We start from the raw sequence: 6,132 nt of genomic DNA on the forward strand, positions 1-6,132 counted from the left end.
GAATTCGATATGTCCCCCCCTCCATCACTAGGTCCACCTTTAGACTTCAAGGGTACGCATGACCTACCATGTCTTATAGTTGCATACCCATTTACATGCAAATTTTTTAAATTCCATTAGAACCTTTTTTTTTAATTCTTGTTATCTTAACAGTTATGCCACCATTCTCTCACCTTTGCACACTTGATGCTCTCCTTCTGCACCAAAATCCTTGGTCATAGACAACTCTGGTTGGATCTCAATCCCCATTTCTAGCTCTCATTCTTGCTCCCCATCTTGGGTTCATACTCTTTCATGTGCATGGTGTTAGAGCCTAAATTTGCCTTAGGCTGAAGGAAGGCAAAATTCAGGATAACCACAAACCACGCTCAGCCTCGTAGCTAGCCCTACGAGGACAGGAGAGGGCTCTCTCCAGGTCAAACTCAATAAAAATATGCAAAAGGGTCAGAGATGACTTAAAATGGTAACTGATTTTAGGCTAGTAAATAAATGTGACAGAGGTAATTTATTAAATGACTGAATTTTCTGGGCTGTATGGGACAAAGGACAACATGAGCTGGGAAATTAAATCAAATACACAGAGTATTTAGTGAGGCAAGATAGGCAGGAGGTTTAGCAATCAAATTTAAATAAAATGGAGTGGAAAGGATGTTGAGAGGTTGAAAAGGGCATAATGAATGAATCCTTTTCAAACAGAAGAAGAAACACAAAGCAGGAATGCCTTCCCAAGGCAGAGCAGTGAACTGGATTCCACCTTTCTTACTTAAAATCATTCAACTAGAAATGATTATGAATGAACTGTAAAACATAACAAGATACATATGAAACAGAAAGAAGGAACATCTGCTAAACTCATACCACATGAATCTCATGAATCAGAGCTGCATCATTTTTTTAATTTCCTGGCCAAAATGTACAGTGAAGCACTGAGTTTTTCCTCCACACCTTTCCCAGAACTCCAACACTTTACAAATGATTTACAATACAATAAATAAACTCCACTATGAGAAAATGGATCGACCAAAAATAGGGGATGTTTAATCATTATTAACAGAAGATGAAAATCCAACCATCTGTAAAAGGAGTAGCGTTCAATATGAAATCTGTTTGATGACCAATGAGTAGGCAGAACCTGTAGCACAGACCTTTTGAGTCGTAACTGAAGACAAAAATAGACCTCCGATCCTATTTCTCCACTATGGTTGATGTTTTCATTTTAAATTTAGGCGTTTCGGTCTTTGACTGTTCACCTTCCCCTTGGCGTTTGAATAAAAACCAATTTTTTATAATTAGCATCCTTTGCAATATTTGGGGCGCTTTCATTTCGATGTAGCAACTTTTCAGGCATGTTATTTCGCTCATATATAGTGATGATACAAGTAAAGAACATCGTGGAACATATTCCATATGCCTATCAAAGATTTCCATCTAGATTTCCTCGGCCTCTTCTATTCTTCGCTTTTTGACAAGAGCATTCAATAACATGTAGTATTATATGATCAGATTTCACCCATCGATAAGTATTTCACCAACATGGAGCGAGAAGAGCCGAGTGATTTGAATTCTTGTAGAGCAACGATAAAAATTTGCTTTGTCTGCCCCGTGCGTCGCACTCGAGCCCAACGCGCCGCGCTCACTGTATGCGCCATGCTTGTGGGAAAATACACAGTGGCAGGAGGCCATGTGCACCATGACCTCCCAATGCGTCGCACCTTCTCCCAATGCGCCGCGCGCATTCCAAACACATAGTTTCACCTCAACTTCTTTGATGTAATGATGCCATTTGAAAAAGGCCCAACAGAGGTGCCAAGTGAGTCCATTGCGACACAATTCATCAAAGTATTTTGGGATCGGCAAAAGCTGGCTGTTTCTGGTGAGTTTAGCTTTTCAATTTGGCAGTGAATGTATGTTCGACTAGGAACAACTGTCTAGCGTCTCTTCAATGGGTTGAATCTTGAGCAGAAACAAAATGTTTTAAATCGAGCTTCATTGCCATCTAAGTCCAAAATATTGCCCTCAGATCTCCAAATCTCATTCTTGACAGAGACATTTACTGCCTGGTACTCTTCAGTTACCCAGAATTCAAAGTTGAATAACTCATGGCCATAAGTCAAATGTCTTCTTAACCCCGTAAAACTGGCGCAATGAACCAAACAAAAGGGAAGGAGAAATTTTCAGTAACTTCTGTCTTCTGCAATGTATTGTTATAATACCTATAATTGAAAATCACATTTCCAGCCCTCAATCGAATAATACGGCTAATGAGCATAATTACAAATCCTTCCCATTGCAAACATTCCTAGGGTCCACACAACTACGAGGCAAATCCGTGTGTTGTTTAGCGTTTTGAGCGAGGTTTGACTGTTTTCGAGCCTCTGGCTGTATGCGCCGCGCGGCAGGCCCAATGCGCCGCACGTCACCAGTGCGCCGCGCCCGTGTAAATTTACACTGTGTGTTCACGCCCAGTGCAACGCGCCTGGCAACTTAATGCGTTTTTCGCCCAATTTCTCACTTGATTGCTCTGCCTTGCTTCTCTTTTACAAATGATCTTTTCAAATGAAGGAATTGCTTATAAACAAAGAGCCTTTGAGATTTTAGCTCATGAAACCCACTTTCATAATGTTTGCAGAACTTTGGCATTTTCACATAACTCTGTTTTTGCTTCCACTTTGATTTGTTGAATTGATGATGAATCTCTTTGTCTATTCTGTAGGGATGAATGGCCTGGAACTTTGCAAAGGATGACAAGGGCTGCTCCTAAAGATTTTCACAGTTGAAAAACTTTGACAATTACATGACAGAAATGACAATTTTCTTCAAAACAGAGTTTTGAAGAAAAGTCATGATCAAGCGATATAATGATGAAATTTTGCGATGAAAACTTATTTGGAAACCTCCCTCATATGCCTACTGATGTTATTAGTCATTCTGAAGACTAACCCCTAGACCTAGTGACTGAAATGACTTGCTGATCAAGAGACTAAAACAGGACTATAAGTGACCTTAAAATTGATTTGACAAACAGACCTAAACCAGCAGGATAAGGCATGAGGGGAATGAGTAACAAGGCCCTTACGTCAGATTATGGCATGCCCCTGGTGGAATGCAAATGAATGAACTGTATGAGACACCTAAAAATGAAATGCAATAAGAGAAATGATCTCTAACGGAGGGATGTAAAGACCGACTCTAACATTGGCTCCAATGGGGATGGTAGCTCCTTGGAGGTGCCAAAAACTTCAGATCTTTGGGAGAGCAGACAGTGCCTTCGTCCATTGGGCTATGGAGTCAAAACATGGAAATTGACATTATGCAGACGGACTCTGACTGAAGACTAAAACTGAAAACCATAATAAAACCAAACATGACTAAATCATAACTAACAAACTGGAAAGATGCTCATATTTGAGCTTATTCATCAAACCTACTCTAATTGCTCTTTCCACCACCCAATCAAGTGAAATGGAACAGGCAATGCAACCATGTAAGCATCATGGCTGATATTTGATTTCTTCCCAAATGCTTTCTGAAGCATAGGAAAAGGGAAGAATCGAAAGGCAACTCCCATGGAAACTCGGAATCAAGTTCACTGCTGATAAACTTGCAAAGCATGAATTGGATGGATGACTTCAAGAATACTGCAAAAGGATCTTCATAAGCATCGCCATTGATTTCCATTAACACATTACTGCTCTGGTCCAAGTAATCTTCATAGCTGGATTTTAAAATTTTCCTCACATCTGTGCTGTCTTTCTTTGGTGATAGCAGCAGGTTGTCAAAAGGATCCTGAATTTCGTGAATAAACAAACCCTGTTGTTGATTCCAAACAGAACAAAAGTCTCCTTTATCAATCTCCTCATATGACTGCAAACCTTGGTATGGGCTATGCAATGAACAATCTGTTAAACAAGACAATGAAGGCGACCCTTGAATAAGATTATTATCAACATTCTTTTCTGGCACATGGTTAGCTAATGGAGAAGAACTTTTACAGCAAACATCATCCAACACACAAGCAATAGGATCATAAAAAATTTGAGAAGACTACTACGATGTATCCATTAAAACTGTATGACATTTTACTGGCTGTCCATCTTTTTCTTTAGAGATATTACGAAGATTCTGCCTTATAAACTCAAATGCTTCGAAACAAAAGGGTACAAAATCCTCTTGCATCATTAGATCATGTATTTCAGATTCCACGCCTTCATCTATAATCTGATCTTAAATTGTGTTTGGTGGCTGCAAATCTGGTGCTAGGGAGGGTTTTGTATCCAAAATGATTTCATCAATCATTTCAGGGGAATATTTATTATTAACAACTTGCTCAAGAATTTTGCCATTTGTTTCATCCTCAACATTAAAATTGAGAGATTGTTGATTTCCTACAGGCTGCTCATTTAAAGATTTACTATGCAATTTACCCTTCAAAAACTAAAATGATTCAAAACAGAAAGGTAGGGAATCTTCTTGTATTATTTTATCATATGTGCCAGCTTCCATGTCTTCATGTGCAACTTGATAATCAATGGCATTTGGGGGCTGGAACTCTGAATATAAGAAGTCTGGAACAAAGTTTTCATCGCCCTCAAGAGGATCCAAATCAAGACTTGTCGACAGCTGATTTCTGATTGCATGGAAATTGTCTCTGATGAACTGAAATGAATCAAAGCAAAAAGGCAAAGATCCTTCACTTGCTTCAAAATTTGTTGCACTTTCCTCGTCGTTGTCATAGCTGATACGCATCGGTTGATCACTGTAATCGAGCTGCTGTAAGTGAACTTCCTCCTCCCACAAACTAGCTGATGATTTGTCTACAAGATTAGCTTCTGTTTGGAGAACATAATCATCATCATCATACTGATCAAACTGAGGCAAATCGTCAGTATAAAACACATCATCAAGCATACATGTCATATCAACAGATCTTTCTTCTCCAAGATGATCTACAAAACAATCATTATGACATCTGGGATAAGAAACAAAATGTTTTGGATCAGCCACTTGTTCATGAACGTCATTTTCATTTTTTGCAGTCATTTTCCGCACCATCTCTTCTACTACACTCACCAAAATGTCAAGCCTTTCCTCTGAAGGTGTCATTTTCTTTGGATCCATGTTTTTCATCTCTTCTTCCTTCAACCTTTCCCTTTTGATCAACAAATGAGCCTCTACATTTACTACACTGTTCTGCATCTCTTCAAGTGTTGCAAGATTTCTTTCTCTCAGCTAAAACTCCATTTCCGAATCAAAGGCACCCGGATAGTGCAAGAGAGCAGATCTAGGAGGAGGCCTTATATCAACTGGCATCGAATAATAAACTTGGTTAAATCTGGCAGAAAACTATTGTACTGTCTCCCCTGACTGTCTTTTCAGCTGGTTATACTCTTCTAAAATAAGGAAAAGGTTTTGTCCAATCACCCACCTGTCGAGAAAAACTTTGACGAACTGCTGGAAATCTAAGATGCTCGCATCAGGCAGGGTTTTGAACCAACTCTTGACTTTGCCTTGCAAAGAAAGAGCAAAAAGCCTTATACTGACATCTTTGTTATCAACTTCAAAAAGGTCTAGAAAAGACTCAAAATTCTGCACATGTTGCTCAGCATTGACATTGTTACATTCACCATCAAACCTAGGCAAGTATAGATCATAGTTTTTGGGGAAAGCATGAAGAACAGAAGGTAAAACAAGAGGTTTATACCTATCTGGGATTATAAAAGGTGTAGGAGTATATACAAGAGCGACGGGATCAGGTTTGTGTTCTTTAGGCTCCTCACGCTGAAGAGAGTCATCATGAGATGTGGAAAAAGTAAGGAGGTTAGGATCAAAGGGAAACTCAATATTTACACTTTTTGAATAGGTCGAGTGAAGATTTTGATCACCTTCATCATACAACAAATTCTGAAAAACTTTCAGGACAGCGTCAAGAACGGCAAAGAAGTAATTTACAAGAAAGTAGACCAGATCCTGAATACTACTCCACTTTGGATACCCGAACTTTATGTAAGATCCTTCCATTTTCTCAGAGAAAGAGTTAGTCCTCCAGTGGAGTCTTTACAGGAGTCACCAGGTGAATGATTTCAGCCTTCTTATGTCTAATCGTTGTCCACCATCAACCATTAGATCTGAACT

Source organism: Pinus tabuliformis, chromosome 1_1 (assembly GCF_031772625.1).
Source record: "Pinus tabuliformis cultivar Carrire ecotype Pingquan chromosome 1_1, CPIR1, whole genome shotgun sequence".
Lineage (NCBI taxonomy): Eukaryota > Viridiplantae > Streptophyta > Pinopsida > Pinales > Pinaceae > Pinus > Pinus tabuliformis.